General features: G+C 39.0%; 1 protein-coding gene across 1 annotated transcript in view; it reads right to left on the bottom strand.

The window, feature by feature from the left end:
* Positions 1-2,267: 2,267 nt before the first annotated feature.
* Positions 2,268-24,747, bottom strand: part of LOC129723423 (neuropeptide Y receptor type 2) — a 179,901-nt gene continuing 157,421 nt past the window's right edge. Inside the window, exons 4-5 of the mRNA XM_055677631.1 lie at positions 17,443-17,973; positions 2,268-3,270 (exon numbers count right to left, since the gene is read on the bottom strand). The gene's annotated coding sequence lies outside the window, so the exon portion shown is untranslated. The remainder of the gene's footprint in view (positions 3,271-17,442; positions 17,974-24,747) is intronic.

Raw genomic sequence — 24,747 nt, 5'->3', positions numbered from 1 at the left:
TCGTTCGAAGTAGCAGCCGTTACAGCCAGCAGCACCAATACAGCAGCACCAAACAGCCACCAGCAGCGAGCCAGGTGTGAGATCACTGCACACAGCGATACGACTCGCTGACACTGATGGCTTTTTCTTTTTCCTCGTTTGTGTCTCGTCCACTGCTGTAGCACAATCCAGCCAGCAGCCAAATCGGCTTACGCACCAGCTGGCAGTCACGATGCGAAACAGTTGCACAAAGGAACGACCTTGAACCCGGATTTATTTCACTCGACCAGGCAAACAATGCCAACACTTGTTCACACGTCTTTTGTTTTATACTCTATCGGACCGATCACCAAACACGTCCAGTACTGATGCGTGTTCGGCACAGAATGATGACATTATGATGTTCTGTAGAACGATTTCTATTGGTTTTAAAAAAGTACCTTGCACTCACGGAACGCGACGCGAGACAGGACACAACACGTATTGTTCTCACAAACGGACATCGTCCAGCTGGGGCAAGATCGAAGCCCGAAACCGGTCGACTGAAAAGATAACATGAAATCCTTTTCTATGTTTTGTAAGAACAATAAGTGTTGTGTCCTGTCTCGCGTCGCGTTCCGTGAGTGTTATCGGGGTTCTTACGTTGGCACAAACCAATGAATATTGTGAAGTACCTTGCACAGAGCATATTTATTGGGCGTCTTATTTCCTCAATTATTTGACAGTTTTTTTTAACTTTTTCTCTGCCGTAATTGTGTGCAGCACAATTTCTATTTTTTCCATTTCACATAAAAATCACACAAAAAAAATGAAATAAGAAAATCACCAATTCAAAATTTGGGAAACACACTTCCTGATTGAAAATCACTAACTCATTTAAAAAATAATTCAACAATAAACTTGAAAATACTGCAGAATTTTCCGAATTACCTCCTAGCAATTTTCAGTTACCCCTACCAAGTTTAGCTTAACCATTATCGAGATGCTGGTAGCCATGTATTGAAAACAACATTTCAAAATGTTGTTGGACAACAAAGAGCGCAAGTTTGTAAACGGAAACAGGAATGTAACTGGAATAAAATTAGAAAGGACAACCTCCTCCTGACCGTAAAGTACAAGTGCGGGCTGCGTGAAAGGCGATCCAAAACGGACCAATTGTTTATTTTGCGTTAGAGCCTAAACAATTTCAGAGAGGTCGAATTACACAATCATCGTCTATTTATAGATTTCAAAGCAGTTATTGCATCGGGTTTCCAGTGATAAAATCCGATTTGTTTTCTAATCCCCATACAAAAACAAAGCTTTTTCGTTATAAAAGTTTGCTTATTTTTTTCTCGTATCAAGTTGATTTTTCTCACTACAAAAACTGTTTAAAACTAGCAAATATCAATAACAAACAATAAGAACCACAATCTTATGTTTTACTAATAAATTGCTAATATTCACGCAAATATGCTAGCTGAAACTGGCATTTATAACTTATATAATACAAATTTGTCGAAATTTTCTTCAAAAATGTTAAGTTTCAGGAAAATGTCCCGAGTTTATGTAAAAATGCATGAGATATTAATGCACTTTCGTTTCCGAAAAAGCACAAAAATAAACTCAATTATTGACAGTTATAACACGAATCGAAATATTGATGAGAGAATAAACTGTGCAAAAAATACGTTCACGTCTAACTCGCAATAAAATAGTTTAAGCAAACGAGGCATCTATCTATCAACCATTCATGAATGGGTAATTAGTAATAAAAGATGCATTCATTAAATTTATGAAATGTAAAATTTTGTTGTCCCTAAAAAAACATTTTGTCTAATAATTTTTCGTTTTTTTTGTAGTTGAGTGGGTATTGACTAATCATGAAATTGATGTGTTTAATTGAAGTATGTGATACAACAAATTATCCCCAGTCCAAAACTCTATTAAACCCATTCAACCTGCATTTTATCTAAATAGTTCTCGAACTGACATTTCACATAGATGCTTACTACTTACCTAAGAATACCATTTTCATGATAACTACGTTGCCCGAATTTCCATATGCGTTTCGTCTCGACCTTTAACCATGCAGCAACAAATCACTCAAGCAATGTTTAGGTTGCCACCTCAAAAGTTTCCTTGATCCCGAAATGTTTCTGACGGGAATACTTGGCTAGACGAAAAAGTAAACATTCAAATATTACCCGTTTCGCCATATACCAAAACCGCTTTTCCCCTTTTGTAACCAGGCGATCCGAAGCTGATTCTTCTTCTCCAAATCGAATAAACAAAATCAGTTAGCGATGTTTCTTTTTAATAAATCATATTTATTACCATTTCATTTTTGAGTCTGTAAACCACCCTCCAGGCCTCCACCGCGAGTGGTTTTTGTCTTTAATACGCTTTACGCGCACCTGGTGCATGATTGCGTGCGCTACGTCTAGTTAATGGTTTTCATATATTTGCCTTCCTCGTGTTGGGTAGATATAAATGAATCTACGAACAAATTTACTTTTCCATTCGTTCAGTTGCATGAAACCAGCGATGTTTGTTCAAGAGATGAACCTTTTTGCTAATGCAGTCTTTTCAGACGGGTAAATTATAACCTTGCCTTTCGATAATAGTCAAATGATGTCTTTACTAATTGTTCGTTTCTGGCGAAAATCTTTAATTGGCCTATATTTTGTTACTCATTTTGGATTTTATTTCTAAGTGACACATACTTCATCAACATACACTTTTTACTTATCTTTGGCTTTTCTTTTTCAATGATACACCAATAATTTCTTATAATTTTAACGCTAACATTTTACAAATGCATTCTGTAGTGGAATACCTTCCTGCTTATCGATAAGTTATTATTCAAAGGACATCCGGACTTTGTCCAAAAATCAACATCGAACAGTTCTTGTATAATATAGGACTTTCGTTTCTATACACAGATTATCAACGATTTAAACGCAGCCAACGAATTTTTAATTTTTAGTAATCTCAAATAACACCCCTAAAACATAGTTTTTACTTTTGTTCAGTCAAGCAGCGGGCTTAAACTACTAAGCTTTATTTGTTTCCTAAAATTGTCTTTGTACAGTTACTTACTTCACTAGCTTCCATTCACATAAATAAAAACGTAAACCAATCGAGGCTCATGTAATTGATTCGAGTTTTTTTAGCTTTAGCATCCAAGGCCGACGAAAGTTATTTCCAGGCAGTCCAGTTAGTCGAATTTGACCTTCTACCTCGGGCCCAGAAGTAGGAGGTCTCGAAGCCTGCAGTTCAACCAATGGAGTTTGGAACGACGCCGATGACCTGAAAGGATATAAAAGTTTAAAATAAAATATTAATATAGTTTTTTTAGATTCAAATGATCACGTGATCTATTCGTTAAACAAAGGTAAAAATATGAAAAAATTAAACATTGAAATATGTATTATTAACAAGTACCGAGATATAATCAAGTGCGCCATTGAGTCTAGCCAAGCGTAATTGATTAAAGTCACCGATAGCGATAACGTCCGACGAGTGTCCCTACTTTGCGGCTTCGCTCCAGTTTTGCGAGGCACTTGGCAAACAAATTGAATTGGACCTATTTCAGTAAATTGATCCCCATCTGCCCGGGTGCTGGGGGTATGATCCCAAAAAGGGCTTGGGGGCCATCCACATACCACGTGGACAGATTTTTAACGATTTTGACCCCCCCCTCCCCCTCCGTGGAAACTGCTCATATAAATTCTAAAAAAATTGTAATTGTAAATTGTCCACGTGGTATGTGGACGGCCTCTTGGCTAAAAGTGATGAAATATCCGAACAATACTAGCAAGCGTACCGAAGAAAAATACGAAAAATGTAGAGCGAAAGTAATGGAAATGTAGTTTTGCGAAAATTTGTTATTCCAAAGTGGTCTAGGGACAAAAACAAGAAAATTGATGGCTTCACATTAGGCACAATTTATCTTTCTGCCGGACTTTTTGCAGAGAAAAATCACTCCCTTTATTAGTCGCTAGCTTTTCAGCTGAATTGTGTAATAACAGTTTGCAATGTATTTATTTGAAGAAATCGCACATAAATGCCTTCTAAGAAATACGGTAAAACCCAATTTTTTCATAACCTGTTGTCAGTAAACACAGCACAAATCGTAATCATTGTTATCCTTTTGATTGAACACAGCATACAGTGTGCTCGAGGGCTCTTATGATCGAACTGCACATTTTTTGCCCCGTCAGGCCCAATCCCAAGCGGCTTTTACTTTGACGCGGCAAGGATTGTCAGAGCATCACACACTTCCCCGTTTCATCGTTGCGCTTTATCGCAACATCAAAAGGGCGTGGGCTAATCATTTTTAGGAGCTCCATGCTCCGTGAACTGGAAACGGTTTGCCTGTGCGTCGATGACGCACGGTCCAGGCTAGCGCGCTAGCGGATGGGTTGTGTTGTCTCCAGTGAATTGTCGAAGTGGACTTTTTTTCTGCTGAAGCCCAAACCAGCTTAGTTTCGTAGCCGGAAAAGTTTGATTGAAAAGTGGAATTTTGCTAGGTCTGGGAAAAAAATACACACACATACGCACACAATATTAGCTGGCGTTATTTTGTTTGGCAAATGTCAACTACAAATGGCAAACATAAATATTTTAGTAGACCTTTTCTGTTGTTTCTTTTTCGCATGTTCCAGGAACCGGTAACATACTTTATTGAAAATGGAAAATCAGTCTCAAAAAATGTGTTTGATGTCTCAGTCAATTGTTGGTAACGGTCCTAACAAGCCTTGTAACGTTCTACGGTGTAAAGTTTATACAGTTGAAAATAATTTTAATAGACTAAATTTAAATACCAATCATTTGCAACTTCCCACAAGCCATCAAACAGTATTATCATGCACGAAAGGACCCACAGGAAATCAATCCCGACAAGTGAGTCTAACCAGCATCTGGAACCAGCAAGTCGAAGCAGAAAACTTTACTAATATTCAAGATATTTCGAAGTCGAGCTTTCGCCTTCCTGAGACAACCGAACCGAACGAACCGATGTGATAGCAAAGTAGGAAATTCATTAAATATGGGCACAAGTTTGCCTGTAAGTTTGCCCAGGTTCAGTCGTGTGATTTATATGAAAGGTGTTTACCTAAAGAGGTGCTGCCGCACCACTTTACGCCACGACGGCGGTGACGGAGATTACCTTCCCATGAAAGTTCTTTAACAAAGAAGCAAACTTTTCAAATATTCATTAGCTGTGGACTTTCCTAAGTGATTGATTTCAAATCGTTAAAGCAATCTTTTGTTACGCTGGAAACAAACGGGCACTGGGGAGCATCTTCAAATTCGTCGGAACAGAAGAACCCCAGTGAAAACAGCTCGAGATATTTGCATAGGTTTTTGAGGTTTTTGAGATTTTTCATTGCTCCTCAAAAGCTGTTTGCTTGACTTTATTACAATGTATCAAAAGCGGCTAATTTTAGATCAAATTTTGTTCTCTTATACCATTTGTTATTGCATACAAATCGGAACTCGTAATTCGGTGGTTAAAGAAAATTGTTTGTGTTTGAGAAACTCATAGAGTAGAAAAAATGATTTTGTCATTATATGTGTTCCATTTATGATTCTACCAGTTTACCGCAAAACTTAATGTTCAAATAATCGAAGAGCTATGTTCGAGAGATAATACCATTATTTAAAATATTCCATTTTACATTCGTTTTCATGACATATGACTTAATTAGTCATGTTATAGAAACTTTAAAATATTAGAACAAATCGAGTTCAAGTTGGGTACAAATTTAAAAACCCAAAACTTAACCATTGCAAATAAACATAACAATGTCTATAATCATGCAACTGAAAAAATAACTAATATTTTAATACCACTCGAGGTTCAAAGCTTCGGGCGAGACTCAAATTGATATAAAAGACCGATCCCAAGTCGCCAAGTCTCAGGGTCGGATCAAGTTCTGGTTTCACGAAATAAAATTGTCAGGTTCGAGTTCGAAAAAAATAAATCCCAACCAACTCTAGAGCATATATACACTCGCGAACATTCACACATACAAACTTACATACACATACCAACCTGCATAGATATATTCAGCAAACATTTTTATTTGTTTCTCGATGATTTATGATTTAGTGATTTCAAATATCATGGAATGGTGAAATTGATAACTTTTTGTAATTTTCTATATCTGTGCTGAATTGAAAATGAGGGTGGAAAATTATGAAAAAAAATTTTATCCACCTCCAAACGATTTAAATGTGTTTCACAGTTTCTCGCATGTAAACATTGTGTCTAGCGTCATTTTGTGCTCTTTAAGTTTCTGTGCTGGAAATTTCACTATCGTGTTCACAATTGGGAGTCAGTTTCCATATTAACCTATAGTGGACCACCTGTCAGATTACCTCAATTTCTCTGAACATAAATCGGAGTTTATAAGTTTTTGTGATGCAGCTTGGCTAAATTAGATGTTTCTCGATGGAAGTTTTCTGAAAATCTCTCGAGTTTAATTGAGTTAAATTGAGTGAATCTGACAACTGGTCCACTATAGGTTAATTTGCCCTATTTGTTGCAAAATGCCAAAAAAGCACAAATATCGATCAGCATCCGAAATTTGATTATTGAACATCACAAATCTGGCAAAATCTATCATTATATTGCGATGTTTAGCTCTACAAAGATACGGTCGCTAATATTGTGCAGTTGTACAAAACAGCGGGGTTCTATCTCACCAGCTAGGTGTTCCTCTAAAGACAACTGGCCTAATTGACAGAGTTATCATGAAGAAGGCGGAGTTGAACCGGCGACTATCAGCTTCGAAAATTGCGAAACAGATTGAAAGTAAATTTTCTATTCATCTGACATCATAAAGCCGTACGAAATCGCCTTCATGACTTTGATTTTTTTTTTTGCAGGTTGAGTCATAAGTCACACCCGAAGGTTGGATTCGCAGTGGTTCAAGGTTAAGGAGTGGCTAGCACAGTCTCCCGATCTTAATCCGATCATCTTTGTTCAATTTTGAAAATAAGGTCCAGGAGCAAAAATCAGCATAGTTCTGATGCAGATTGGCTGATGGGAAGTTTTTTTTACGCATCAGGTACCTCTGTATGTATCAGGTACCGTGAGAACAAAATATGAAGATTGAGGAAATCTATCTCTTAGCTGACATGAGTAATTCTCGCTGAAACCAGGCCACTAGGTGCACAAGGTCTTTCGAATTTGATATAAATGCACATATTAGTTAGGAATAGAGAAAAAATGATTATGCCATTTTTGTTTGATTGAATTTGTTGACCCCCCGGTCACCAAGGAATGAGATAGTTTCTAGAAAAATGAAAATTTCAACAATTCTTGATATTTTATTTCAGCTATATCTCTGAAATTCGTTATAGAACCTACTACAAATAGCACTTTTCTGTAAAGAGGAATGATAGGGCTTTAATTTGAAGTGATCAGAATTTTGGCCGCCATCTTGGATTATATTGGAAAAAATCGATTTTGACCCTGTTTGCAACTACCGATTTTCGGTCTGAGAGAAGCATTACAAAGCTGAGAAAAAATGCTATAAGATGCAAAAAAAAAATTAGGTGAGCATCAGTGTTAACCTACCAATTAAACCAATTTTCAGAGCGAAGCTTTAAAATAATCGTTGCATTCCGCGTAATCAACGTAGTAGCCATATGTAGAAATTCTTCCCTCCAGTTTTTTTTTCAATTGCGATAAATTCCCGGATATTTATGAGTTAAGTAATAAATTGCTGAACAAACCAAACAAAAAATTTCGATTCGAAATTGAGTACAGAATCAGTATCAACTAGTTCGAAAGAACTGTTCACTTGAAGAGTTGGTAGACACTTTTAGTAGTTCATTGAAACAATGCTTAGCTCATTTTCTGTCCCTAAGGTAAATTAGCATAAGTCAAATGAAACTTTTTTTTTAAATTTTTTTTTTAATAAAGATTTTGTTGAGAATTATAAGCTGACGATTCAAAAAAAGATTCAATCTCACTGTTATACATAGCAAATTGTCATTATTCATCCGATCTACTACTGTGCCGAAGGGGTCTGATATCACAAAAAATAGGTCCATCTTTTTGGACCATAATTCTGTACTTGTATATTGTTGCTTCATATTGTTTTATTTTTTGAGATAAATCTTTTCCCACATTTTAAAACTTTACGTTCACACTGACAGAAAGTAAATTCAAAAATAAATATAACTTTACTAACAACCCTTTTACGAAAAACGATTTTCACATGTAAGTAGAGTGAAATTTCCGTGCCGTAATCAATATTAAACAATATTCAATTTCCTCCGAGAAATAAAATAACCCACGTAAAAGAACAAAACGTAAAAGAAAAAAAATATTTCTAACATGCTTCCAGAGGCACTCTTTCATGTACACCTGTCCGTTCATCATGTCCTGGGTCACGAAAGGTGCACTCCGCTTCCCGCACGTGCAGATGGCTTGCCAAACCAGGAATTTCTTCGCAAATTTGGACATCTTCTGAGTGCGGACATGCTCCGGAACGCTGAACTTATCCTTGGCCGTGAAAAACAGGTTGCCGGGGATCTGTTTGAAGTCGGCCTTCACATATGTTTCGTCGTCCATGATGCAGCATTCAACTTTCGTCAGCATGTTGAGGTACAACTTCCTGGCACGGGTTTTGGCGGACTTGTTTTACTTCTCGTCGCGATTAGGGACCTTTTGTACCTTGAACGTTCGAAGCCCAGCCTTAGCTTTGACCTGCTGGACAAAACTTCGGCTTAGGTGCAGCTTCTTAGCCACATCCCGAACGGAGGCGTTCGGGTATCGGTTGAAGGCCCCAACTACGCGGTTGTGATTTTTGGTGTTGTACGGAATACTTTTTCCTTCACTTCTGGGCTTCCGATCGGTGGTCAATCGTTCCTCGAACCGCTTAATCACTCGCGACACCGTGAAATTCGCGCTTCCCAACGTTTTAGCGATGAAACGATGCGAGAGATACTGGTTCTCGTAATGAATGCGCAAGATTTTATCACGCACAAGCTGTTCTTTCGACTCCATTTCCGCGAGTTTTGATCACAGGACTTTAAAACTTGCAAGATGTAAATAATGCACTATGAACCCACCCAAATTTTCATTAAATTCTACCCAACGGTTAAAAAGTTAGAGCAGTTTCATGGTGTGGCAATTTCATCGTGGACACCCTTTATACTCAAAAGACTGACGACCGCGTTTTTCACGTTTTAAACCACTGTGCGGTGGTCCACTAAAGGAAGTGGTCCATGAAAGGCAGTTCTACTTCATCTTAAACAGTTGATAGTAAAAAACTGTTTGAAACATGTAGGATAGAACTTCCTTGAATTCCTAAATCAACGTATTTTCTTTTGATATCGGGTTATTTAACCTATTGTGGACTCCTTTCCCATAGTGGACCGCTCTCCACATTAGCTCAATTTATGCGAAAATTCGAGGGATTTTCAGAAATTTTCTTTCGGGAAACATCTTATCCCGCCAACCTGCATCAAAATCACGAGAAATTTTCTGGGACTGGGACTCAATTTTTCTTACTATAAATTAGAATTTATTATCGTTTCTTGTGATTCTGATGAAGGTTGGCTGAATAAGATGTTTCTCGATAAAAGTTTTCTGAAAATCTCTCGAGTTTTCATAAATATTGAGTTAATCGGACTATAGGTAAAGGGTCCATTATGAGTTAATTTACCCCAAACTCCGATTTATGTTAAGTGAAATTGAGTCAGTCTGATAAGTGGTCCACTATAGGTTAATATACTCTTAATTTCAATTTGTGTCAAGAAAATAAACAGTTTGTCGTCTAGGTGGTCCACTGATGGAAGTGGTCCATCCAAGGTAGTTATACCCTAGTTATGTAAACGTTGATCGAGAGGCTGAAGAATGTTCTTATAAAGGAACCACGAGTGAAACGGTAAGAGCGCTCGTCGGTCAGTCTGCTCGTTTTTATAATAAACTATTGATATTTTAACAAATTGATAATGCCAGTCGTAGGGTTAAGCTACCTTGGATGGACCGCGCCTTTCAGTGGACCACCGGTCAGATTAACTCAATTTATGCGAAAATTCGAGAGATTTCCAGAAAACTTCGATTGGAAAACATCTTATCCAGCTAATCTGCACCAAAGGCACGAGAATCATTTATAAATTCCAATTTATATCAAGAGAATGACCAGGGGTGGTCCACTGAAGGAAGTGGTCCATCCAAGGCAGTTTTATGCATAGGGGTACCTGGGGTAATAAGCACCGTTGAGGCAAGATGCACCCCCTTTTATTTACAATGGAGAAACGTTTCAATAACAAAATAATAATTTTATTATTTGAATTTATGTTTTCTATAGTCACCCTGTTAATTTGGCAGCACTACAATGTCAGAAAATGTAAATATAAATCAAAAAATTTTTTCGTAGCAAACGGTCTAATTTTATGCCCAGCTGAATTAGGTGTTTTAAGCCTTTCATTGTTGTTTTCCACTAGCAAAATATATTATTGTATCGAATATATGTCGAGCAACTTATTTCCGATGGAATATCTGTAAGTTTCAATTAACCTTACCGTTATCCAACCAGAAACGTTCTGTTGTTACGTTTGGGGCATAACGCTTCCCGTTGCTCGGGGCATAAGGACTGTTTGTAAACAAATTTTTTGCTTACATTTCATCTCGTTTCCAGCAATGTCCGGAAGTCTAATCGGCGGTCCTACAGCTACGAATGATGCTAGAGGCAATCAAAAACCAAAAACCATGCCGCTCGAGCGCATGGAATTACGAAGAAAACTATTTTGCCATTATTTACTAGGTGACAAAATGAGCCGTACTGCCTCAATATTGTGGTGCATTCTGCCACGTTGATGGGGTGCATTTTACCTCATTTGCATGGTGCTTCTTGCCCCTTTGTTGCGGTGCATTTTACCCCAGCAAGGGTGCATTTTGCCTCGATTGGTGTCTTTTATAGATTTTTACACTCACCTAAACAAAAGTGTGTCATGTATTTTCTATAATGTTTTAGCATCTGATGCGAGTTTGAACGAATAAATAGGGGTTTTCATGTTTTGATCAGTATATAACGTTGGTTTTATCTCTCAGCTTTGAATTTTGAAATTTATTTTCGCATCAAACTTCATCAAAAAATCATGCATAGGAGCCAAGGCAAAAAAATTGTTGCACTGTGTCATCGAATAGGATTATTTTCAGATTCGGGATAATGCTCAGAGACTAGAAATCAACTCCATACGCCTTTTTGCAATTTGAAATGGCAACTGCCGGTTTCCGAAAACAGGCAAAATTGACCAAATACCAAGTAATATAAATATTTTCGGTATTTTCGGTAACCGCAAGTCACTACCTTGAATTTTAAAACGGCGTGTGAAACTAATTTTCGGTCTCTAAGCATAAAGCATTATTTAGCCGTCATTTTCATATTCAAAATGACCACTAAAGTCGTTTTCTGGTCTCGATTGTAACTGCATCAACAATATTGTCCTATATTCATATCATCCCTTAGGTTCGGAATCTATCCCCGGAAAACCGGATTTCCGGAAATGAGAAAAATCTTTTGGGGTAGAGTAGATAAGTTACTGAATCTTTTTGTGCTTAATCTATTGAACTCTGATGAAAATTGTCAAAGTTACGAGAATTTCAATTTGTGGGTACCCGGGTACCCCGTCGAGCATGTAAGGGTGTTTTTTTTGACGTAGAACTACGGTTTTCTTTAGCCTACCAGATAGGGATGTAAATAGGGAAACTATTAACGAAAAGGGGACGAAAAATGTCCCTTTTTAAATGCTTATAAATCGGTTTGTTTTCAACCGATTTCCTTGATCCTTGCAGCAATTGATTGGAAAATTATACACGCATCCACCCAAATGTAGAAAAATGTTGATTGATTATGCGAACTATTGTACTATTGAAAATTGTCAAGCCTTGTTGAAACGAAAATTACGTCCTCTGATTGGTCGCTTGCTGCCTTTCCCAAAGAAGGTCGACAGAATAGTATAACTAGTTAGCCGCATCGTAGCGAATTGCGGAAGTAGCAGCAGCAGGTTGCGCCAGTAAACAAATCACATCACGTATCTAAGCAGCAGCGAGGTAGCACCAAACGTCTCGATATGCCAGTTAAGAGCTTCGGCCTTCTACCCACAAAAAAGTCTTGGCAACAACACATTCTGTGCTGAATCCAAGAAAACACAATTCTGTTGCGGCCGTCTTATTTACTGAATGCTAAAACAGCTTTTAAAGATTTTGAACAGCAAAATGTCTTTCTCAAGGCAAATAAACAAGTAATTCAAGGTTAATATTTTTTTGACGATAACACAAGCATTTTGTGCTGGATCCTAGCAATCAAATTCAGTCGCGATCAAAAAATTTACTTTATTTATTTACCAAATCCCCCCACTGCTGGGGCAGCACAAAGGCTGTGATCAGCATAACCGATTTTGAACAACAAACCGCTCTGATCTGTTAGAACACCTTAACATCAATTCGACTTTACAGGAATAAATTGAAATTCAATCAATCAGCACAAACAGAACTTCGTCGTCTGCCAGCTGCTCAGTTGCAACATGATGCAACACGCAACAGCGAGCAAACGAAATCGCTTGATGTTACAAACAGCGACACGACGGGGGTTGAAATCATTGCGTGTGTGAAAGCACGATCAGAGTTTATTCGTTGTATACAAAAATCAAATTCGAATTGTGGAATAATTCGTCTAAAGAACATTAGAGAATGGCAAAAATGAACAGAAAGGCGTGGCCTATTTCGTAGCAACCTTCGATTATAAAAGTGTTTCTGGTAAAATCAGCTACATTCATTAGTCGGAAGGTGAGCTGGCTAGACCGTCCACAACGTTGACAGCAGTATTAGCAGATATCAGCATATATCAGCACTCAGCAGTTACAGCGGGTTGCAGGGGGTTGCGCCTGTGGCTGCCTTTAAATCAAACAAATCACTTGCCCTGTGGTTGGTCACCATTTCTCAGGAGCAGCGCGGTTCTTCTCACTTCTCAGCGTGTGTCGCCAGACTGAAGTTATTGTCCCACTACTGAGGCAGCATAAAGGTTGCCATCAGCAAATCCTGTTCTGAGCAGCAAAATGCATTTTTCAAGGCAAATAAACAAGTATTTGAATGTTAATAATTTTTTAACAACTCAAGCGAGCCATCTGTGCTGTATATTAGCAATTCAAATCTGTAGCGGCCGTCTAATTTACTGAATGTGAAACAGCTTTTACAGCTCGTGTTTTCAGTGTCTTCATTCCCCCACTGTTGAGACAACACAAAGCAAGCATTAGTAGACTTTATGACTCATTAATAAAACACTTACAACAATGCATTTGTTAAAAGTGTGCGTAGTTCTACGTCAGTTATGCGGTCGTGTCTTTTATACAACCTCCTACTTTTGTCGAGCACATCTAGTCATTGTTAAAGTGCGTCAAAAGTTTCCAACCAATCCAACACGAACGTTGACCATGCGCCTCCTTTCACTGTTGATTCGATGGTGACGCCCTGCTGAAAACTGTACAGCGTTCTTGGGAACGAATTGAAGTGAAAACTTGCATCTAGAGCTCGATAGCAATATTCTAGAGAAAAATGATTTTGTATGATAAGAGGCTGTGTGGAAAAGTCATGCATTTACTGATAGGTGATTTTACGTGCTTTTCCGAAATATGGTATTTGTACCATTATTCATCTCATTAAGCCGAAATTCGAGAAATATACATGGATTAAACACTAAATTTACACGAAATCATTGAACAAATTAACAAAACACGCTTACGTGCTCTTATAGAATCGCCCTGCATTGTATAGTTAGTAAACTTAGCTACATTTATCCTGAAATTTGTAGAACAAACCATTTTTCACAGCGCTTCCATATCCATCTCAAAACTTAAATCACATTATCACATTATCATGAATGAACGTAGTCGCAGACCGTCGTAGTAGGTTACCTAGGTATCCACTGTAGTTGTTCACGTGCAAAATTGTTAATCTAGGTAACCACTGCAGTGCTGTTGATTTATGTCAATTATGTATAGGAATAACTCAACATTTTCAGTATGATTTTTTCGTATTGACAGAAACTGATTTAACAACCTTTTTTTTCAACGCTGTGAAAACAGATGGAAATACCTACAGCTGAAGTTAAATGTTTGTAAAAATTCTCTCATATATTTTTGCTTTTAGAAATTTGAGGTGAACATTTTGAAAACTAAATTATTCTTAGTGTAGTGAGTGATTTTGTTTAGTGATTAATATAAAAGTGGTCCGCTAGTGATGGAAAAAAATTGGTTGGCTGCTGAACGAGTCCCGTTGTAGCCGCATAGAGCAATGCGCGGATTTTGTTTTCTGAGGTAGGCGATTGAAATAAAAGAGTTTTCGAGCGCAGATGCCCGACTATAATATCAAATTAAGAGCTTTTATGTGAATTTTTGAGAATTTTACTTTATGAGGAATCTAAAGTGAACTAAGAGAATCCATTTCATGGATTAGCAGATTGGTTTAGTTAGAAAATATGCGTTTTTTTCCTGTTTTCATGTTGCATAAGATTAATATATGGGCTGAGATGGATTACGGAACAGTTCCCCTATATAGGGATGATAGGCTGTGCATGATAGGCATATTTTCCACCCAAACTCGCAAACTGTACACTCGTGAAGCAATTATGTTTAAGTTTTTTTATAAAACGTGAAACAAAATAAATGAAAGAAAAGAAACTGTTCCCTGTTTTGTTGAGTTTTATTAAACACGATCCACCTGATAACTCCGACGGTTAAACAGCCATAATCATTTACTATATCAAGTTTGAGTATTAGGCCGCTTTTTTCCTCTTTTGTCGACCAGTGTAATCGACAAAATATTCTAAGTTTGTTGAAATTCAGCTAAAATATTTGTCGTTTTGCTAATATTTGAAAATTTTGTTATAAATCTAAGCTTTGGTTCAAAACGTTTTATTAAAATATGCTTGATGATTCTAATCATTGTTCAGGTAATAACTGAAATGTTGATCAAATATGGACTTGATTGTTAAGAAAACTAATATTTATAAGTTGAAAATTAGAATATTTTCTAACGAAAGCTCATAATATAATTTACCCCACAAAACTGAGTAACCCAAGTGACACCAAATGAAATCTCAGCGAATACAGCAAATCCTAATTAAAAAAGCTCTTCCTTCACAGCAGATAAAAATTATCATCTGAAATATAAACAAACTAAACTGAAACAACAAGCAAAGGTCCGGGAAAAGGCAGAAAAGTCCCCATGAAAAGTGACGCTTTGAAGATTTTATCTTGCTTTTTCCATCCGCTCGAGTGAGACCAACAGCTGGGACGGTACTGGGTTAACCCCTCATATTCAAGGCACATCCTATGTCAATAAGTGGAAGATTCCACCGACCAGGCAGAAGCCCGCCGAGTTAAACGGATCAATTGATTATAATCAGCGTCGCTCTGGTGGGGAAAATATCCCTTCCATTGCTTCGAGCTTCGTACTCACTGAACATTGATAGGATGTAATTAACCCGTCGATTGATCCGCGTCATTCCTTTTCGCACATCGTTAATTTTGCCGGCAATAACTTTTAATATTCTTCTTTAATGTCTACACTTTCCTGTTTTCCTCCAAAGAAATCGAATTGATACCACAGAGTATCGAAATGAAAAAGGCGTTTCTATAAAAAAAAATATTCATTGGCAAGCTCGACGATGTCATGAACCAGCTGTAGCCTGTTAACATTTTCGCATCTTTGTCACGAGCCGAAATCGCCTAGCTTGGGTGCCAAGCTACACCGAGCGATGCTAACAGGTGTTGATTCAGGTATGGGTGACAGAATCAGTAAATAGGATGGAAGCGCTCGGGCGACAAATCATTGCTATCATCAACGCCACTTCACCATCCGAAGTAAACGAGTGAACGATGACACCCTGGTATCGTATCGATGTCAATGCGGATTGCAAACATGCGCTACGAAATATATTTCTCGTTCTAACCTGTAAGTTTAGATTGTGATTTCTTAGATCCAAGTCAATGGTCGGGAGATTTTGTTCTGATGTATAGTAAGCCAGTTCACATTCTCGAAAGTCAGGATTTAACATTTACTCAGACAATGTTGAACGTATTTTATGACAAAGTGTTACCTCTAATGTTGCCTAGAAAAAAGTTTAAACCTTTCACTTCAGGTGCTATTTCTGGGTCACAGACTGTTACAGCAATAAAGTGATATTTTTCCCATAACGATGCAGGTCTAGGTCGATTTCCTGCGAATATTTCGTTCGCCAAGTACCCAACAATCGATTTAACTTTGTCATTTTTTCACTTTTATATTTCCTCCTCCAGACGGTATCGAACTTTCGCGTCGCACAACATTGTAGGGGCGACCTTAATCTGACTTTTTCGCACCATGTTATTTCTTCCCCGGCATTAAAATGATCTCATAAATATTTGACTCCTTGTTGTTGCAACCCTTCACAACAAAGTGTGGCGCTATAAAACTTTTTCTTTAGCGCTGGGTGTGAGAATGTCGAGAGAGAAAAAAAAACCACTCTAAGGAGTTTTTGCGCAGCTTTCGCCCTGACGGGTTACTTTTATGCATTAAACTGGGAAATGCTACAGGAAAGTAAGGTGTCAGACAACTTCAGCTTGGAGTACAACTTTGTTTTTATGACACAGAAGATTCTTTCTAGAGGATTGAAAAATTATCTGCAGTGCAATGATGTAGAGTTTATCCTGTATAGAATTAAAAATACTCATTTCTATATTATGTAGAACAACAGGAGTCTTACTTTTTTTAGTTCAATTGCATATAATTGCATATAAGAAAGACCTTACAGTCAATGCCTATCAACTTCAATTTAAAAAAAAATTCTAGGAAATGGATATCACAAGAAAAAATAAGTGATGTGTAAAAAAATGCATGTACCTTTTCAGCTAGAAAGGTTCAAAGATGAGCTTGAAGTTAATTTCCATCAATTTTGTTTTCGTTTGAAGTGGTGCGAACAGAATTCCTACAAAGCAGAAGGAGGCTGAAAAGCTATACAGATCTAGCCTGGTAAGCACCTCCAAAATGAAGATTTGGTAATTCTTAAAAGATGTTTGTGGTTTATTCGACATTTATGGAATAACAGAGCTTTGCTTGTTCTCTGCATGTGTTTTCAGCTATTTTCCGCAATAACTCTCAACTGTATTTCAAATATTTTCCTGATTATTTCTAAATCTAGTTTTTAGGCACTATAGACAATGCATATTGAAATAACTCTTAACATGATGACATTGTGCTTTGTGCTTGAGTGAACAACCAAGCGTCTCCATCAATTTCAAAAGAATGAAGACGGTTGGTTGTGAATGCATATAAAATTAATCAGATTTCACATCATTCTAAAGCCTGAAAATACTATGCATAACACGCTTTCCACATTACTCAACAACACAAAAACCACCTCAATTTCAATTACACCTAATGCAACGTCAACGCGCTAATTGTGACAGGATAATTACCTCGTTAATTTGACGTCCACTGCAAAACCGGTGTCCTGATTGGCGACAGAAAATTAGGATTTTCCACCGTGTCAGTCTCTGTTGCTGCTACTGCACTCTACTGTGGCGAGGATGACGACGACGACGACGATGACGGTGATGACTGCAAACAGCTGTCCAGTGGAGTTAATTATTTACTACACGCGCTTCAATTATCCACTCGACAGTATCAACATCGATAATCCTAGAAACCGACGGCGAGAAGACGGAAGAGATAACCTCGGAAAATCGAGCTGCCCACCTGGTTCCTAGGGTAGCTACTGGCTTGTGGTTTCTTTGGTTATTTCCTGTTGCCTGTTTTTTTTACTGCCGTACCAATGTCGACCTTCATCATACTATGTACACTTCGGAATAGTGCAGAAGCAGTTGCGAGAAAGCTCAGTCCGGCTTGAAAATGAGTTCTACTGGCCACGTTTCACGAACAGACAGACTGGTTTACCTTCCCTGATGATTTGCTTCGAGCTCTCTGTGGTTCGCTCATTCCAACCTCACCTGTAATACAATGAAAAGGCGAGACAAAAAAGCGTAGATTAGCTTTCGTGCTTTTTTACAGGACTTAACAAGCTGGTATGAACGCGAAATTGATCGAGGCTCTTTACGGTTCAATGGGTAGTAAAGCTTAAACAAGATAAGACAATTATGTAGGCGTTATACTGATTAGTTTTTTTCTTTGATAATTTTTCTTCCTTGGGTCCAGCGTAAAAGAACTAGACCATTTTCAAACCAATTTCCCCTGGCACAATAAAACGTGATTGAGTTTCACTTAATGGCTACTTCGTACGGAAACTCTGGTACAACTGATAGATAGTAGAGAATTTGGGCGCATTAAAACACAAAAAGCGGAAACATAAGAATTTTTATTGCTCATAAAAGTGACTCGAATTAACGATCGTCTTTGAGTGGCCGTTAGCAGATAAAAGAATGCAATCAAACGGAAAACAGCCGATTCATTTAGAGCACATTGGAAACGCTAAACAAATGTATAATTTGTATAAAAAAAAATCAAAGAATTATTGAACGAGTTCTCGTTACTTTCTAGTTTTTGGTTTATAGTTTAGGTTTCTACTTCAGGTTTTTGATTTTTTTTTGATTCTAGTTTTAATTGAAATTTTGTAATATAGAAATTGTTTTACATGGAAACTAGGGCGATGCAAACGACGAAACGAAATTGCTTGCACAATCAATCCCAAACATTAAACGAGCTTTCATTCTCATTTCATAACCATTCCTTTTTCCAATTACTATTTCAACGGACCTAATACGCATCATGACAGCTGTCCGTCATCGCCTTATGCAGGATTTTGCTTTTCCTTAACGCCCCAAGGCAAAGTTCAGCAAATACCAGCGCAGTCAGCAGGGACAACCGAAACGACCGCTTGCTGAAAGGACATTATTCCTCACAACACCCGGGTAGCCTATTCTGAGCGAACAGTTTCGCTGCCAGTAAGCAGCATTGTGACATCCGGCTTTGTTACGCAGTCCCAAATCTCATCACAGCCGTAGCAAAATAATCCCACCCACAGTCCGACCAGAAGTTACCAAATGATACATTAAAAGTCCCAGTGTAGGTATTATGCCATGTTAGAGGAGTACAGTTGCGGCTCACCTACAAAGTTGTCATCGGGTTGTTATCGAACTTCCTAGCGAAATTCGATTCAGGACTTATCCTTGTTATCATACTTTGCTATCCTTTTAGTAACAATGGTTTATCCTGTGAACGTGACGCCCACTCGAATACGTACTTGTCATTAGAAATCAACCCCCACAGCTATTTATCAGAAAAACTACGATGATGCGCTTCAAAAATGCTAATTGGTACAACATTGTTACATGTGCAATCTGTATTCATTATTTGTCTGGAAGCTGTTGCTACCAGGAACCCAGTACCGGTAATAAACCAGAGATTGGAGAAATACTGAGCTCTTGAAGCCGATTTAAACTGCGTTCTGATTAATCCGGCGTAAATGAGGCAAGGTAGGTTACACCTACCCGGCAAGTTTGAAACGCAAAATATTTTACCCGATGTGAAAGAGATGAGAAGTTGTTGCACGAGCTACAAGCAGTGGTCCCACAGGTAAATGTTTTTGCTATCGGAAAAGGTACAGATTTTTTTGTTTTTCCTGGTACAGATTACACAGCTTTTCCTGGTACAGATTGCAGATTTATGTCAAAAAGTACAGATGGGTACAGATTTTTTAAGGGTCCATCCGTGCGACCGTGCGCCTCCTTTCACTGTTGCTTCGATGGTGACGCCTAGTTATAAACTGTACAGCGTTCTTGGAGACGAATTTGAGTAAAAATTGAGAATAATGATTTTGTATGATAAGAGGCTGTGTGAAAAAGCCATGCATTTACCGATAGGTGATTTAACGTATTTTTTTCGGATGCACATGATAAGCAAATTTTTCATCCAAACTCGCAAGCTGTACACTCGTGAAGTAATTGTGTATAAGTTTTTTTGTAAAACGTAAAACTAAATACCTAGTTAAAGGAAAAAGAAACTGTTTCCTTTTTTGTTGAGTTTCATTAAACACGATCCGCTTGAAAATTCCGACAGTTAAACAGCTCTAATGATTTACTTTTTGTAGTTTGAGCATTGGGGCCGCATTTATTTCCTCTTTTGTCGACCAGTGTAATTGACAAAATATTCTAAATTTGTTGAATTTCAGCTAGAATATTTGTCATTTTGATAATATTTGAAATTTTTTTTTTAATTTAAGGAATGTTTCAAAACATTTTATTCAAATATGCTTGATGGTTTTAATTATTATATAGGTACCTAATAACTGAAATGTTGATCAAATATGGACTTGATTGTTAAGAAAACTAATATTTATAGTTGAAAATTAGAATATTTTCTATCGAAAGTTCATAATATAATTAATCTCACAGGTACAGATTACAGATTTTTGTCAAAAAGTACAGATGGGTACAGATTTTTCAAGGGTCCATCCAATAAATTGATATTTTTTCTTTCAGTGTCCTTGTCATCACTTGAGATGCATCCCTTGACAGGAATGAAAACCGAAACAAAACATTTCTGTTAAGTGTCACTTGAGATCCTATTGTGGTCATTCACCTCTGTCCAGCAACTCCTATCCCAACCTCCACGTGGTGCCGACCGGGATACGAGTAACCTTAGCGGAGATCTGGTAACCAACCCCTGTGGAAACTGTTTCCCCATGTTAGGGGCGGCGTACAACAGCGTCTGACCCGGAGCGGGCGGCTGAATCATGAAACGCGGTGTCTCCCCAGTTATATCAAAGACGGCAGCCCCGTCGCGAGACTAGGTATCGCAGCCCTAGTAAGTCAGCATACCGAATATTGAAGACTACGAACAATCCTGATATAAATACGGAACGGAATAATCGGCCTGGACCTAGGCGAACGAAAAAGGACAACGATTATTGGAAACTCGGTACTTGGAATGTAAGGACTCTACTCGAACCGGCACGCGCAAGTATCCTGGCTAGAGAGCTGCGGAAGGTGAATGTGGAGGTTGCAGCTATCCAAGAGGTGCGGTGGCCGAAATCGAAAGAACGTGAATTCCGAGCAGTAGATCCTTTTGCGGACCAGGGCCGGCGTTTCATGTGGGTAGTGTGGGTAGTAGTACCCACTCGGAAAATATCCCTGTGGGTACTTACCCACACGGAATTATCAGACAAAACCAAAAAAATATAATGTTTTCTATGTTCGAAACTTCAAATTGCCGTGCACATGTGCGAGCGACCGCTTTTCAATGGATATCTACAGGTTTCATGAATTTCTAAGCGATTTGCTATCTAACAAGCAAAATTTCGATTCCGAAAACTTTAAGAGCTACTCTTGTGCATTTTTTTCATTGGTCAGGAAAGTGAGACTTTCACTACAGTAAGTAAAGCCTTACCAGAAGTTCGACACTTCGTGGACGTGCGACACTTCGTGGACGCCGGAGACCCCCGTTTCGACATCTATATGATCTTGGCCCTATTGGACAAGAATCGAAGTATCGAAAGAAAATCCAGTTCCGAACGGCCGACGATCCTGAGCGATAAGAAGTTTTAAAGGATGCTGAAGAGGACGGAAGTTTGGACGGTTGGTGCCACCGGCCAAACTGTGAAAATTGCCTGGCGAACATGGATGGCAACGACTGGCAGGGCGCTTCGTATTTTATTTCCTTCACGAAGAAGTGAGCTCCGAGGGAAATTTCATTCAACACACCAGTTCCTCAAGAAGGTGCTGCTGTGGCTGACAATTAGCGAGAAGGGGATGTTGAAATTGCTCTTCTTTCGCTCCGAACTGGCCGTGAACGAGGAAATTTATAGTAAGAAGTGCCTACCGGAAGCTGCGTCATTCATCAAAAATACCATTGGGGCGAAAACGCCAGTACACCGTGGATCTGCCATCGACCCACTACTCAAAGCAATCGTTGGACGAGATGGAGCGTCCCCTAGCTGACCACATTGAGAGTTTCTTGACAAAACTTCAGAATAAGATCTACTCCAACAATTTTGTCGCGAAAATTGATAAATAAAACGAAGAAAGAACTCAAAACATGCCTACACGCCATGGCGATTGTTCCGGTTAACTACCGGAAGGCCATCCGTTAACCTTCCCCATTCCTTACTACCCACTCGGAAAAATAGTGTGACGCCGGCCCTGTTGCGGACACTTCATTTAAGTGCCACATCTACTATAGCGGCGGCGTGAAAGCAGAAAGAGGAGTCGGTTTCGTGCTCATAGGGAAACAGATGAAGCGTGGCATTAGATGGAGGCCTATCTGTGACCGTATATGCGTGTTGAGAATTAAGGACAAATTCTTCAACTACAGTCTAATAAATGTGTACGCACTAGAGGTGGTCGGGTACGGATATTTTTACCCGATACCCGTACCCGACGGGTTCGGGTCGGGTTTGCGAAACGCCAAAAAATATATTTCGGGTTCGGGTCGGGTACGGGTAATTTAAAAACCAAGGCTTCGGGTTCAAGTCGGGTACGGGTTTCGAAAATTCTCAACCCGTCGGGTACGGGTTGGGTACGGGTAACTCGATTTCCGTGCATTATGAGAATTTTATTATTAACTTGCCAAGCCTCGGAGTTTTAGCATAGTTTTGGTCTCGGAGGGAGAAACGGGTACGAAGCTGTGGGAGTGTCAAATGAACCAGAATGAGCTGTTAATTTGAACCAGTAGAAAAAAAGCATCTTTTAGTGGCAGGTATTGTACTAACTTGAAAGTATTGCCTTACTTGAAAAAATAAACAACGCAAGCACTTTTTGTATTTAGTGTAGTTATACAAAATATTCTGGTTAATTTTTACGTGAACTAATAAATTCCATAAACTTTCAGTAATAATCTTGCCAGCGTATTTCGGTTATTAAACTTGAGCTTTCTGGATTTACGGTCAAAGCCGGCTTTTTTTTGAAATTTGAGAAATTGCTTAACCAACTTTTGTTTTATGTAGCGACAACTTTGTAATTTTACTCGAGTATCAAAAAAAAAATAAAAAAAATTCGTTTGGTAACAATTTCGAACTATACACTTTATCACGGTTGAATGCTGAATGAACCTTTCAAAAAAACTCTATGGAATTTTTAATAAACTCTCGAAAACAAAATAAAAATTTCAGCAGTTTATGTGAATCATACGTATGCATACAACATAAATAATTGAAATCCCTGATCAGTTTTATTATGAGGTAACTAACAGGAAAAATAGAGCCCAAATTCCTCGTACACAGTTATGAATAGATATTTTGCTGCTTGATAAAATGGTCAAATATTTCTACATCAGACGAGCGGACGTACTCAGTGACAGATGCTTCGCTGGATTCTAGCCTAACTAGCGGTTCTAGCCGTTCTAGCCTAACTCCGGCCATCATCTCGAGAAACCTCATATGACAATTAGTGCATAAAATGTGCGTGGTAACCAGGTATTAAAAAAAAATTTAAAAAAAATACCAAAACGGGTCAGGTACGGGTCAGGTACCAGCAATTTCAGGGCATTTTTCTTTCGGGTACGGGCAGCTGGAAAAAAAAAATTTTCGGTTCGGGTCGGGTACGGGTACTCTAAACAAACCTGACTTTGGGTTCGGGTCGGGTACGGGTTTGAAAATTCTCGATGAGTCGGGTACGGGTAACAAATTTCCGATACCCGACCATCTCTAGTACGCACCGACCAACGAGAAACCCGATGACGAAAAGGAGGAGTTCTATGAGCTCCTGGAAAAGACATACAATGAGTGCCCAGGTCACGATATAAAGATTGTCATCGGAGATGCAAATGCACAGGTCGGGCAGGAAGACTTCTTCCGCCCCTTAACTGGTAGCACTTATTTTGTAAGCCGGAACATACGTAAGCACACCTGGATGCACCCGAATGGAGAGCTTTGCTCTGAAATTGACCTCGTTCTGATTGATGGAAGGCACTTTTCAGACGTTACAGACGTGAGGTCGTACAGAGGACCGAACGTTGACTCGGATCACTATCTCGTAGTAGCCGAAATCCGCCCCCGGCTGTCCAACGTGTTGAAATCCAAGGCAACAAGGAGGATGCAGTTGAACATCCAGCGGCTATCAACTGAAGGAGTGGCTGCAGAGTACTCACAGAAGGTTGATGAACGGATTGAGGAAGAAGTTGAAGGGAACCTGAATGAACAGTGGAGGCACAGCCACAGTTCGATCAGCACTACAGCGCGAGAAGTGTTGGGTACAATTGCGGCAGCTGCGTCCAATGAGTGGTTTGACGCTGAGTACCAGCGAGTGACGGAGGAGAAGAACCGCGCCAGGGGTCACATGTTGGCCACGGCTGTGACTCGTCAGAGCGTGGGTAGATATCGAGATGCTAGAGCCGCTGAAAAGAGACTCCATCGCCGGAAGAAACGACAGCATTGGGAGCGTGTTCTTGCGGAGGCAGAAGGTTGCTTCTCCAGGCACGATGCGAGGAGCTTCTACAAGAAGGTCAACGGAATCAGGAATCAAAATGTGTCAGCCCCTGTCATGTGCAACGATAGGGAGGGGAACCTGATAACCGATGAAACAGAGGTGGCCAAGCGTTGGAAGGAACACTTCAGTGTGCTATTGAACGGTGAGGGAAACAGTGGAGTCGAAAGGAGCAGGATGACTATTGAGAATGATGGTCAAGTTGTGGATCCACCATCCATGGACGAGGTGAAGAAAGCAGTGAAAGAGCTGAGAAACTGCAAGGCATCCGGGAAGGACGACATTCCCACCGAACTCTTCAAAGTCGGGAGCGAACAGCTGTATCGTGCCATCCATCGGATCATGTTG

This window comes from Wyeomyia smithii, chromosome 2 (assembly GCF_029784165.1).
Source record: "Wyeomyia smithii strain HCP4-BCI-WySm-NY-G18 chromosome 2, ASM2978416v1, whole genome shotgun sequence".
NCBI lineage: Eukaryota > Metazoa > Arthropoda > Insecta > Diptera > Culicidae > Wyeomyia > Wyeomyia smithii.
This window is presented reverse-complemented; position numbering and strand designations above follow the sequence as displayed.